The sequence below is a fragment of the Lutra lutra genome, chromosome X, assembly GCF_902655055.1.
Source record: "Lutra lutra chromosome X, mLutLut1.2, whole genome shotgun sequence".
Classification (NCBI taxonomy): Eukaryota; Metazoa; Chordata; class Mammalia; order Carnivora; family Mustelidae; genus Lutra; species Lutra lutra.
In genome coordinates this window covers 73,339,632-73,353,504 of record NC_062296.1, presented here as the reverse complement: position 1 = coordinate 73,353,504, position 13,873 = coordinate 73,339,632, and the positions used below count along the sequence as shown (strand labels likewise).

The following is a 13,873-nucleotide window of genomic DNA, read 5'->3' as shown; positions in this document are numbered from 1 at the left end:
GGTAGTATTCACCAGTGAAATCATCTGGTCCTGGTGTTTCTCACGAGGTATAATGTCTGTCCTTTCAGTTCTGTGTCTTCGTTTTTTAGGGATTGTCAACTTTTTTATATTTTAAAAAAAACACAGCTTTTAGTTATGTCTTTTTAATCTCCATTTATTTTTGCTTCGATCTTTGTCATGTTTTTTCTTCTACTAACATTGGACTTAAGTTCTTCTTTTTCTAGTTCCTTGAGATGTACATGTAGATTCTTATTCCAGAGCTTTCTTTTAAGGTAGGCATTATCTTTCCTATTAGAACTGTTGCTGCGTCACATAAATTTTGGCATATTGTGCTTCCATTTTCCTTTATTTCAAGTTTTTTTTTTTTTTATGTCTGTTTTTATTTCTTTGATGCATTGTCAGTTCAGGAGCCAGGTGGGTCAGCCACGTGGGCCCGGACTGTGGGACCTGAAGGTCACAACACTCACCTGGTGAGAATGCGCTCCCAACACCGGGCTTGTGCAAGGCCCAAATAGCCACACAATGCTGGCCAATTCTCAAGAGCTTTCTGCCCAAATCTATATCAATTTGGGTAGAAAGCTCGTGTGAATTATCCAAAAACCCCCTGTACAGAAGTTTACAGCAGATGTGTCCTTCAGGGGAGCTGCCTGAGCCTGGCTCAAGGTCCTGAGTGGTCGTGGCCCAAACCCTGTGAGAAGCACTCTAAAAGCCAGGTGCACACATGGCCAAAGCCTCCCTACAATCAGCTCCCTGCGGTGCCGGTCTCAGCAATGGCAGATCCGGCCTGCCATGCCCCTTGGCCCTAACCCAAACACTGGGTTGGGTCTTCAGGCTTCTGTCCCCAGGGGCCTGTTCCCCAAGCCCTCCAAATTGAGGACCCCGGAGCAAAGCCCCAGGAATTCACCTGCTACCCAGGAGGAAACCGTGCCTTTTGGAGCTATGCAAAACCCTCCGAGCGGTAGAAAGCTGCATGCCCCCCCCCTGAGGCCACCCCCACATTCGGTGCCCCACCAGGCCGCCAACATGGAGCCTGACACTCAGCCTGAGCCCTTCCCTCACCTCTGCCTCCCAGAAAGCTCCCCTCAGCTGGGGCCATCAGGGGAGCCACGTGTCTGCGACCTGAGTTCCCTGATGATCACAGCACGCACCTAGCAAGAAAGCACTCTAAACAGCGGGTGCGAGGGTGGCCCAAATCACTGCACAACCCCAGCCAATTCTCATGAGCTTAATGCCCAAATCAATATCAATTTGGGCAGAAAGCTCATGAGAATTGGCCAGAAACCCCCCGTGAACTCCATTCTGGCTGTGTGGGCCCTCAGGGGAGCCGCCTGGGCCTGGCCCTAGGTCCCAAGTGATCACAGGAAGAACACTGCGAGAAAGCTCTCTAAAAGCCAGGCGCATGCGTCGCCAAACCCTCCTTCTTATCATCCCCCTGGGGTGCCGGTCTCAGCGCTGGCAGATGGGGCCTGACATGCCCCTAGGCCCTAACCCGAACCCTAGGTTGGGTTTTCAGGCTTCCCTCTCCAGAGACCTGGACCTCAAGCGCCCCAGATTGGCAACCCCTGAGATACACCCCACATCTCTGCCTGCCACCCAGGAGGAAACTGTGACATTTGGAGCCGCACAAATCCCTCAGAGCAGGAGAAAGCTTCATGCCCCCGCCCCCCACACCCCCCACGCCGTGAGGCCACTCCCACCATTGGCGCCACAACAGGCCACAAACACAGAGGCTAATGCTCAGCCAGACCCTTTCCTTCAACTTTGCCCCTGGATAGCTCCCCCGGGAGGGGGCCCTCAGAGGAGCGTCGTGGGATCAGTACATGTTGCCAGATGGTTGTGACACACACCTAGTGAGAAAGCACTTTAGACGGCAGCTGAATCGCTGCCCAACGCTGACAATTCTCATGAGCTTTCTGTCCAAATCAATATCAATTTGGGCAGAAAGCTCATGAGAATTGGCTGGAAAACTGCCGGTGAACTTGCTTCTGGTGGCACAGGCCCACAGGGCCACTACCTGGGCCTGGCCCAGGGTCTGGAGTGGTTGCAGCCCAAACCCTGTAGGAAAGCACTCTACAAGCCAGGTGAATGCAAGGACAATGCCTCCCGCTACCCAGCCCCTGGGGTGCCCAACCCGGTGCTGGCCCATCGGGCCTGCCATACCCCTAGACCCTCACCCTAAACCTTGGGAGGGTCTTCAGGCTTCCATCCCCAGGAGCTTGTCCCCCAAGCCCTCCAGATTGGGGAACCCGGAGGCATAATTAAAGACTCTGACGGCCACCCAGGAGGAAACCGTGCTGTTCGGAGGTGCACAAAACTCAGAGTGGGAGAAACCTGCATGCCCCCCACGTGAGGCCACCCCCACATTCAGCACCACACTGGGCTGCAAACATGGAGGCTGATGTTCAGCCGGAACTGCTCCCTCAACTCTACCCCTGGAAAGCTACCGTGCACGGGGTCTTTGGGGGAGCCGCGAGGGTCCAGCCCATGTTCCCAGATGGCCACAACATGCACCTAACGAGAAAGCGCTCAAGACTGCGGGTGCCAGCGTGGCCCAAATCGCTGCCCAACACTGGCCAATTATCATTAGATTTCTGCCCAAATCGAAATCAATTTGGGCAGAAAGCTTGTGAGAATTGGCTGGAAAACACCTGGTAAACTCACTTCCAGCAGCACAGGCTCTCTCGGGGGGCATGGCCTGGGCTCCCGAATGGTCACACATGAACCCTGCGAGAAAAACCTCTAGGAGCCCATTGCCTGCAAGGAAAAAACCTTCTACTCAGTCCCATGGGGTGCCCGCCCCGGGCACTGGCAGATCGGGCCTGCCTTGCCCCTAAGCCCTGACCCTAACCCTCAGTTTGGTTTTCAGGCTTCCATCTCCAGGGCCCTGTCCCCCGAGCCCTCCAGACTGGGGACTCTGGAGCCACACACCAGGAGTCCAACTGCCACCCAGCAGGAAACCGTGCTGACAGGAACTACCAAAACCCTCAGAACCAGAGAAACCTGCCTGCCCCCTGAGGATTCGCCCACGATCTATAGCCCCCTGGCTACAAACCCAGAGCCTGATGTGTCGCCTGATCCCTGTCCTCAACTCAGCCCCTCGGGGAACCTACCTCTGCACCAGCAGTTTGGGCCTGCCACGCCCCTAGCTCAGCTATCTTCAGGGACCCCTTCAGCTCTAGGCAGACCTGGAACTCCCCTGTCTGCTGCAAAGCTCTGGGATCCCCCCTCCTTCTTCTCAATTTACACTGGCCCAAGGCTTTCATGAGAAAGGGGGAAGGCTACCTCCTGACCGCTTAACACCTCCTTTCCTCTTCTGCCATATTTCTCTCCACTTACCTTTGTACCTGGGCACACTGGAAGGAACATATCAGTGGAACATGGACATGCTCTGAGACCTGAATTTTTCATGGCAGCTTTCTCAGGACTCCTTATGCAATCAGAAACTAACGTGACCTATGACGGTGTGTTTGAAAATGTCCATCTACACAACAGGAGAGCAAAAATCACTCCATCTTTACCTCACTCTTCATGAAGCAGAACGTGGTCTTCTTTTCTTCATTGACTTCAATTCCAATTTGTTGCAAGCAGTGTTCATTCCTTTGCTTCAGGGATAGGATTTCGTGATTCCTTGCCTGTATAGAACACCCAGAGCTCATCACAACAGGTGCCCTCCCTAATAGCCATCACCATTTAACCCTTCCCCCCACACCCCTGCCCTCTAGCAACCCTCGGTTTGTGCTCTAAGATTGAGTCTGTTTCCTCGTTGGCCTATCTTACTCCCCTCACTGTGTTCATCTGTTTTCTTTCTAAAATTATGTAGGAGTCAAATCATAGGGTATTGGTCTCTTCTTATTGACTTTGCTGAGCTTAATGCACTCGAGATCCAACCACATCCTTGCAGATGGTAAGATTTCATTCTTTTTGAAGCTGGGTCCTGTTCCAGAGAGTGAGTGAGTGTGTGTGTGTGTGTAAATCACCCACATCTTCATTCTCCACTCATCAGCAAATGGACATTGGGACTCCCTCCATAGTTTTGCTTGCTATTATTGATAATGCTGCTATAAACATCACAGTGTTTGTGCCCCAGTGAATGTGCATTTTGTGCCCATTGGGGAAATCTCTAGGAGGGCAATGGCTCGATCCTAGGGTTATTCCATTTTTAGCTTTTGGAGGAACCACCATACGCTTTCCCAGAGTGACTGCAGCAGCCCACATGCCCTCCAGCAGTGCAGGAGGGATCCACTTTAAGCAGAACATTACCTGCCAGCAATTTCCTAAGGAGGAAATGGAAAACCTGGGGGATAACCTGACTCACCCATTGTCAGGCAAGCAGCCACAGTCACTTGCCCCAGGGTTCCTGACACCACGCCCCTTGAAGCCACCAGCATGCCTCTACCCAGGAGAATTGCCAAAGACCCTCCTTCGGACTTCAACACCCATGAAACTGCAGAGAAAATACACCATGTCCAACTATCTATAGGGTCCATTGAGTGAAACTAGAAAGTCAAGCTTCCCTTTTAAATCATCCAAGGCTCCTCGGAATCCTTTTGAATTTTCCCTCTGCCCTCTTTGGAACTCTTTGGATGAAAAGATGACTCCATTAGGATACATTACCGTTGACAAAGGACAAGACGTCATCCACGTCTCTATCTGACCACAGACAGCCACCTCACTCTAGATGCTGGCCATTCCACCACACCCTTGGCCCAATGGAATAAGCATTGTTAGATGAAGGAACACATTCTATGTTCAAAACACACACCGAGTCAGTCTCATCTTCCTTTTCGAATCCAAGGGATTGCCTGGGAAAGAGATGCTCCAAATACCTTCGGAAGCCAGAAATGAACAGAGAAAATGGGATCCCCTGACAGGTGCTCAGGAACTCGGGCCCCCACTCTAGATGGCTGACAGCTGCTTCAGTGTGACTCTGTGGCTCCACTGGAGACAAGAGAAAAGCCCAGGAGGTTTGGGGTGAAAGAGAAGTTTTACCTCCAGTCCTTGCATGGATGGGACATTGTGCCCAATGGGGCTGCTGTTTTCTCTGAACGCGGACATCCTGGGACAGGCTGCATGACTGAGTCAGACGCTGATTTCCAAACTTCAGGTCTCATGGAGCCAGAGTGAAGAAGGGTTGTCTGGTGGGGATAAGCAGGCCCCTCCCACCTAAAGCCTGCACACCTGCTCCGATTCCTGGGAGAAGGAGAGACACATGCTTGTTTCTTAAGTGCTAATAACTTCTTTTAAAGCCGACCAATGCTCTTGTCGTTTTTGGACATGTGAATATACTCTTCCATACAAGCAATGAACTCATCGTTCCAAATGCAACATGTGTCGGGTTTGGTTCCCCCTGGGCTCCAGAACCCCACTGGGAGGACCCTCCTGCACCATCCTGACAGCACATTACCACCAAACCTGGGGACACGGGGCACAATGCTGAGTGGGGGGACAGCTCCAGGGGTTGTTACCACCACTCTTGAGCCTGGGGAAACAGATTATACAGCTCACCACTCCCTCTTGTAGAAACGAGCTGCAGTGCCTCACCTTTCGGGTCTCTCAGCCAGCACCTCACCACTGCCCTCAGAGCCAACAGGCTGTGCTGACTCCTCTTCAGGCTTGTTTCCCACTGCAGCTCGCCACTGCCTCTAGTGGTGGCAAGTAGCATTACATGCCTGCTGGGGACTCTCACAACACAGCTCACCACTCCCTCCAGTGGCGTGAACTGGCACTGACGGGCCTTCCAGTGTCTCCTTAGCAGATCAGAACGCCACCGCAGGTCTAAAGCCACACTGGCACCGTCCCTCCAGATTGGGGACCTCTGAGCCACAACCTAGGAATCCTCCTGCCACTGAGGAGGAAACCATGTGATTCGGAGCTGTGCAGAACCGTCAGAACGGAAGAAACCTGCATGCCTCCCTGAGGCCACCACCACCTTCATTGGGTCACCCTAGGCACAAACTCACAGTGTGACGTGCTACTTGACCCCTGCCCTCGACTAAGCTCCCAGGGATCCTGCCTCAGCGTCAGCAGATCAGGTCTGCCATGCCCCTGAGCCCTCACCCTAACCCTTGGTTGGGTTTTCAGGCTTCCATCCCCATGGGCCTGTCCAGCCCCTCCAGATTGGTGACCTTGGAACCACAACCCAGGAGCCAGCCTGCCACCCAGGAGGAAACTGTGCCATTCAGATCTCAGACCAGGAAGAACCCTCAGACTAGGATAAACCTGCATGCTTCCCTGAGGCCACCACCACCTCCAGCGGCCAACCCAGCCACAAAACCTGGAGCCTGACATGCCGCCTAAGCCCTGACCTTGAGTCAACCCTCCCGGGGATCCTGCCTCAGCACCGGCAGATTGGGCCTGCCATGACCCTAGGCCCTGACACTGACACGAGGTTGGGTTTTCAGGCTTCCAGCCCCAGAGACCTGGCCCCCAAGCCCTCCCAATTGGGGACTCCGAAGCCATACCCCAGGACTCTGCCACCCAGGAGGGAACTGTGACATTCAGAACTGCACAAAATACTCAGAGCAGGAGAAACCTGAATGCACCGCATGAGGCCAAACCCACCTTTGGCACCCAATGGGCCGCAAACATGGAGGCTGATGCTCAGCCGGACCGCTCCCTCAACTCTGCCCCCAGAAAGCTCCCCTGCACAGGGGCCGTCTGGGGAGCCGCGTGGGCCCGGCTGGTATTCCCAGATGGCTGTGACACGCAACTAGCGAGAAAGTGCTCTAGACCGTGGGTGACAGCATGGCCTGGGAAGGGCCTGGGGTCCTGAGTGGTCATGGCTCGAAGCCTGCCAGAAAGCACTTTACAAGCCAGGCGCACCATGGCCAACTCCTCCCTCTACTCAGCACCCCTGGTGTATCCGACCCGGTGCTGGCAGACTGGGCCTGTCATGCCCCCACGCTCTAACCCAAACCCTAGGGTGAGTCTTCAGGCTTCCGTCCCCAGGGGTCTGGCCCCCAAGCCCTCCAGATTGGGGATTCTGGAGCCACATGCCAGGAGTCCGCCTGCTACCCAGGAGGAAACTATGCCATTGGGAGCTGCGCAGCATCCTCAGACCAAGAGAAAGCTGCCTGCCTCCCTGAGGCTAGCCCCACCTTCTGGACCCTCTGGCCATCAACCCACAACCTGACATGCAGCAGGACTCCTGTCCTCATCTCAGTCCCCCAGGGATGCCACTCCAGCACCAGCAGATCAGGCCTGCCATGCCCCTAGGCCCTATCCTTAACCCTTGGTTGGGTCTTTAGGCTTCTGTCACCAGGATCTTCCCCCCAAGGCCTCCAGATTGGGGACCCTGGAGCTGCACTGCAGGACTCCACCTGCCATCCAGAAGGAAACCGTGCCATTCAGAGCTGCATAGGCCACCCTCACCTTTGGCGCCCCACTGGGCCACCAACACAGAGGCTGACACTCAGCCAGAGCCCCTCCCTCAACTCTGCCCCCGGAAAGTTCCCCTCAGCCGAGGCCCTCAGAGCAGCTGCGTGGGCCTGGCTTATGTTCCCAGATGCTCGCCACGTGCACCAGGCCTGAAAGCACTCTAGACCGCAGGTGCCAGCGCCATCCAAATCGCCGCCCAATGATGGCCAATTCTCACGAGCTTTCTGCCCAGATTGATACTGATTTGGGCAGAAAGTGCATGAGAACTGCACGGAGACCCTCTGGCGAATGCCCCACCAACCTAAAAGGTCTTCAGGGCAGCCACCTGGGCCTGGCCCACAATGCCAACTGGTCACGGCCCAAAGCCTGCCAGAAAGCACTCTACTGGCCCGGCGCACATGGGGCTAATTCTACCATCTACTCCACCCCCTGGGGTGCCCACCCTGGCTCCAGTGGCCTGGGCCTGCCATGCCCCTGGCCCTAACCTGAATCCTAGGTTGGTTATTCAGACTTCTGTCCCCAGGGGCCTGTTCCCCAAGCCCTCCTGATTGGGTACCCAGAGCCACATGCCACAAGCCAGGAGGAATCCACCTGCCACCCAGGAGGAAACGGCCATTGGGAGACATGCAGTGCCCTCAGACCGGGAGAAACATTCATGCCTCCCCAAGTTCACCCCAACTTTCAGCGACTCCCCTGGCCTCAGAAAAGCAGCCTGATGCGCCGCCGGACCCCATTCTCAATTCAGCCCTCTGGGGATGCCGCCCCAGCGCTGCCGGATTGGGCCTACCATGCCCCTAGGCCCTAACCCAAACCCTAGGTTGGGTCTTCAGGCTTCATTAAGCACAGGCCTTCCCCACAAGCTCTCCAGATTGGGGACCCCAGAGCCGCACACCAGGACTCCGCCTGCCACCCAGGAGGAAACTGTGACATTCAGAGCTGCGCAAAAACCTCCAAGTGGGACAGACCTGCCTGCCCCCCCTTAGGCTACCCCCACTTTTGGTGCCCCACTGGACCACAAACACAGAGGCTGACACTCAGCCAGAACCACTTCCTCAAATCAGGCCCCAGAAAGCTCCCCTCAACCAGGATCCTCAGGCACCTTAGAAGGCCCAGCTCGTGTTCCCTGATGCTCACAACGTGCACCTAGCCAGAAAGTACTATAGACCATGGGCGACAGTACAGCCCAAATCGCACCCCAATGCTGTCCAATTCTCACGAGCTTTCTGCCCAAATCAATATGGATTTGGGCAGAAAGCTCGTGAGAATTGGCCGGAGAAGCCCCTACGAATGTACTGTTTGCAGTGCAGGCCTTCAGGGCAGCCACCTGGGACTGGCCCATGGCCCCGAGTGGTCGCGGCCCGAAGCCTGCCAGAAAGTGCTCTATAAGCCAGGCGCACACACGACCAACCACTCCCTCTACTCAGCCCCCTGGGGTGCTCGCCCCGGCGCCAGCAGACCAAGCCTGCCTTGCCCACAGACCCTAAACATAACCCTAGGTTGGCTATTCAGGCTTCTGTCCCCAGGGACCTTTACCTGAAGCCCTCCAGATTGGGGACCACTAAGCTTCATACCAGGAATCTGCCTGCCACCCAGGAGGAAACCATGCCATTGGGACTGCGCAGCACACTCAGACCGGGAGAAATCTGCATGCCTCTCCAAGGCTACCCCAACTTCGGTGGCACCCCTGGCCACAAACCCCCAGCCTGACATTCCGTCTGACCACCATCCTCAACTCAGCCCTCTGGAGATGCCACCTCGGCGCCGGCGGATTGGGCCTGCCATGCCCCTAGGCCCTAACCCTAACCTTAGGTCTTCAGGCTTCCATCCCAGGGCTCTGGCCCCCAAGCCCTCCAGACTGGAGACCCCGGAGCCATACACCAGGACTCCACTTGCCACCCAGGAGGAAACCCTGCCGTTCAGAGCTGTGCAAACACTTCAGAGCGGGAGAAATCTGCATGCCCCCTCTGAGGCCACCCCACCTTCAGCGCCCCACCAGGGAACACACATGGAGGCTGACGCTCAGCTAAAACCCCTCCCTCAACTCAACCCTCCCAGGTCACTGCCCCAGCACTGGCGGATCAGGGCTGCCATGCCTCTAGGCCCTAACCCTAACCCTAGGTTGGGTCTTTAGGCTTCCATCCCCAGGGGCCTGTCCCCCAAGACCTCCAGAATGGGGACCCCGCAGCCACACACCAAAAAACCAATGACCACCCGGGATGAAACTGTCCCATTGGGAGCTGTGCAGCACCCTCAGACCGGGAGAAACCCGCATGCCTCCTCGAGTCCATCCCGAACATAGGCAGCCACCCTGGCCACAAACCCGCAGTCTGACATGCCAATGGACCACTGTCCCCAATTCAGCCTTCTGGGGATGCCACCCCAGAGCCAGCAGATAGGGCCTGCCATGACCCTAGGCCCTAACCCTAACCCTTGGTTGGGTCTTCAGCTTTCCATCACCACAGGCAATCACCACACCCAATCCCTCCATATTGGGGACCCCGGAGACGCACACCAGGACTCTGCCTGCCACCCAGGAGGTAAAAATGCTGTTTGGAGCTCCGCAAAACCCACCGAGCCAGAAAGACCTGCATGACCCTGAGGCCACACCCACCTTCGGCGCCCTACTGGGCCGCAAACACGGAGGCTGACGCTCAGCCAGAACCCCTTAATCAGCTCTGCCCCCAGAAAGCTCCCCTCAGCTGGGTCCCTCAGGGCAGCCCTGTGGGCTGGCCCGAGTTCCCGGATGCTCGGCATGCTCACCTAGGCAGAAAGCGCTCTAGACCACAGTCACCAGCATGGTCAGAATCACCGCCCAATACCGGCCAATTTTCACGAATTGGTATTGATTTGGGCAGAAATCTCATAAGAATTTGCCGGAGAACCCCCAGCGAATGCAGCACTGGCGTTTCGGGCCTTCAGAGCAGCCGCCTGGGCAGGGCCTGGGGTCCTGAGTGGTTGCAGCCCGAAGCCTGCCAGAAAGCGCTCTACAAGCCGTGGCACCAGCACACTGGGCCTGCCATGCTGCTAGGCCCTTACCCTAATCCTAGGTTGGGTTTTCAGGCTTCCATCCACTGGGGTCTGTCCCCCAAGCCCTCCAGATTGGGACCCCGGAGCCACACTCCAAGTCTCCACCTGCCATTCAGGAGGAAACCATACCTTTCGGAGCTGCATAAAACCCTCACACTGGGAGAGACCTACATGCCCGCCCCCAAGGCCACCCCTACTTTCGGCGGCTCCCTAGCCCCAAACCCGCATGGTGACAATCCGCTGGAACCCTGTCCACAACTCAGCCACGGCGGATCCTGCCTAGCGCCTGTTAATTGGGCCTGCCATGCCTCTAGGCCCTAACGCTAATCCTAATTTAGGTTTTCAGGCTTCCAGCCCAAGAGGCCTGGCCCTCCAGCCCCCCAGATAAAGGACCACTTAACACCACCACAGGACTCTGTCCAAAATGCAGGATAAATTCTTGCCGGTTGGAGCTGCTCAGAAGCCTCAGAGCGACAAACCTGCATGCACCCCTAAAGCCACCCCCAGCATCAGGGGCCCCCTGCCGCAAACCCAGATTCTTCCGTGCCACTGGACACATGTCCTCAACTCAGCCCTGAGGGGAGCCCGCCTCAACACCACGATATCGGGCCTATCATGGCCCTAGGCCCTAACCCTCACCATAGTTTGGGTTTTCTGGTTTCTGTCCCAAGAGGCCTGGCCCCAAGACCCCGAGATTAAGGACCCCTCAATGACACCCTGGTACTCCGCCTGCTACACGGGAGGAAATTGTGCCATTTGGAGCCTGGCGGAACCCTCAGAGAGGGAGAAACCTGCATGTCCCCTTAAAGTCACCCCCACCATCGGCAGCCAACTGGCCACAAACCCGGATTCTAATGCCTACCCTCAACTCAGCCTCCCAGCGATCATGCCTCAGAGCCGGCAGATCATGCCTGCCACGCCCCTAGGCCCTAACCCTAATCCTACTTTGCATTTTCAGACTTCTGTCTCCAGGGGCCTGTCCCCCATACCCCTAGATTGGGAACCCCGGAGCCACACCCTAAGACTCTGCCTGCTACCCAAGAGGAAACCAGTCCATTTGGAGCTGGGTAGAACCCTCAAAGCCGGAAAAACCTGCCTGCCCCCTGAGGACTCCCCCACATTCTGCAGCCCCCTGGCTACAAACCCAGATCCTGATGCATGTCCTGAACTCCCATCCTCAATTCAGCCCCTTGGGGAACCCACCTCCACACCAGCACTTCGGACCTGCCATGCCCCTTTCTCCATTCTCCTCAGGGACCCCTGTCAGCTCTAGGCAGACCTGGAACTCCCCTGTCTGCTGCAAAGCTCTGGGATCCCCCCTCCTTCTTCTCAATTTACACTGGCCCAAGGCTTTCATGAGAAAGGGGGAAGGCTACCTCCTGACCGCTTAACACCTCCTTTCCTCTTCTGCCATATTTCTCTCCACTTACCTTTGTACCTGGGCAAACTGGAAGGAACATATCAATGGAACACGGACATGCTCTGACTTCTGAATCTTCCTGGCAGCTTTCTGAGGGCTTCTTATGCAATCAGAAACTAGTGTATCCTACCACACAGTGTGTTTGAAAATGATCATTGACAGAACAGGAGAGCAAAAATCACTCCATTTTTACCTCACTCTTCATGAAGTAGAACATGGTCTTCTTCTTTCCTTCCTTGACTTCAGTTCCAATTTGTTTCCATGCAGTGTTAATTCCTTTGCTTCAAGGGTAGGATTTCGTGATTCCTTGCCTGTAGAGGACACCCAGAGCTCATCACAACAAGTACCCTCCCTAATAGCCATCACCCATTTAACCCTTCCCCTCCACACCCCTGCCCTCTATCAATCCTCGGTTTATGCTCTAAGTTTGAGTCTGTTTCCTCATTGGCCTATTTTTCTCCCTTCAATATGTTCATCTGTTTTCTTCCTAAAATTCCATAGAAGTCAAATTATAGGCTATGGGTCTTTTCTTACTGATTTTGCTTAGCTAAATCCACTCTACTTCCATCCACATCCTTGCAAATGGTAAGATTTCATTCTTTTTGAACTTGGTTCCTATTCCATTAAGAAGATGTGGGAGATTATAGATCTACATTCGTATATATATATCACTCACCAGTGAATGGACATTGGGACTCCCTCCATCGTTTCACTATGGTTGATAATGCTGGTGTCAATATCATGGTGCTTGTACCCCACTGTGCATTTTTGTGCCCTTTAGGGAAATACCTAGGAGGGAAATTGCTGGATCCTCGGGTTGTTCAGTTCTTAGCTTTTGGAGGAACAACCAGACTCTTTTCTAGAGCGGCTGCAACAACCCGCATGCCCACCGACAGTGCAGGAGGGATCCTCTTTAAGCAGAACGTTCCCTGCCAGCAATTTCCTGAGGAGGAAACAGAAAACCTAGGGGATAACACGACTCACCCTGCATCCTGCAAGCAGCCCCAGAAATTCACCCTGGGGTTCCTGACCCATGCCTGTGAGGCCATCAGAATGCCTCTATCCAGGAGAACCCAAAGACTCTCCCTCTGACTTCACCACCCATGAGACTGCAGAGAAAGAATGGCATGTCCAACTCTCTAGATGGTCCACTGAGTGAAACTAGAAAGTCAAGCTTCCCTTTTCTTAAAGATTTTTTTTTTTTATTTGACAGATCACAAGCAGGCAGAGCGGCAGGCAGAGAGAGAGGAGGAAGCAGGCTCCCTGCTGAGCAGAGAGCCTGATGCGGGGCTCGATCCCAGGACTCTGAGATCATGACCTGAGCCGAAGGCAGTGGCTTAACCCACTGAGCCACCCAGGCGCCCCTCAAGCTTCCCTTTTCAATCATCCAAGGCTCCTTGGAATCCTTTTGAATTTTCCCTTTGCCCTCATTGTAACCCTTTGGATAAAAAGATGAATTCATTAGGATACATCACCTTGAACAAAGGCCAACATCCAAGCCTCTATCTGATCACAAACAGCCACCTAACTCTAGATGCTGGCCATTCCACCACAGCCTAGGGCCAATGGAATAAACACTTAGATGAAGGAACGCATTCTACCTTCCAAACACTGAGTCCATCTCATCTTCCATTTGGAATCCAAGGGATTGCCTGGGAAAGAGCTGCTCCAAATACCTTCGGAAGCCAGAAATGAACAGAGAAAATGGGATCCCCTGACAGGTGCTCAGGAACTCGGGCCCCCACTCTAGATGGCTGACAGCTGCTTCAGTGTGACTCTGTGGCTCCACTGGAGACAAGAGAAAAGCCCAGGAGGTTTGGGGTGAAAGAGAAGTTTTACCTCCAGTCCTGGCATGGATGGGACATTGTGCCCAATGGGGCTGCTGTTTTCTCTGAACGCGGACGTCCTGGGACAGGCTGCATGACTGAGTCAGACGCTGATTTCCAAACTTCAGGTCTCATGGAGCCAGAGTGAAGAAGGGTTGTCTGGTGGGGATAAGCAGGCCCCTCCCACCTAAAGCCTGCACACCTGCTCCGATTCCTGGGAGAA

At 54.8% G+C, this 13,873-nt stretch overlaps 1 long non-coding RNA gene across 1 annotated transcript; it reads left to right on the top strand.

Moving 5' to 3' along the window:
* The first annotated feature begins 218 nt into the window (after positions 1-218).
* Positions 219-3,978, top strand: LOC125092382 (uncharacterized). Its single transcript, XR_007124888.1, has 2 exons — positions 219-272; positions 2,867-3,978. It is a non-coding gene; the product is annotated as an uncharacterized LOC125092382 (long non-coding RNA).
* The last annotated feature ends 9,895 nt before the right edge of the window (positions 3,979-13,873 follow it).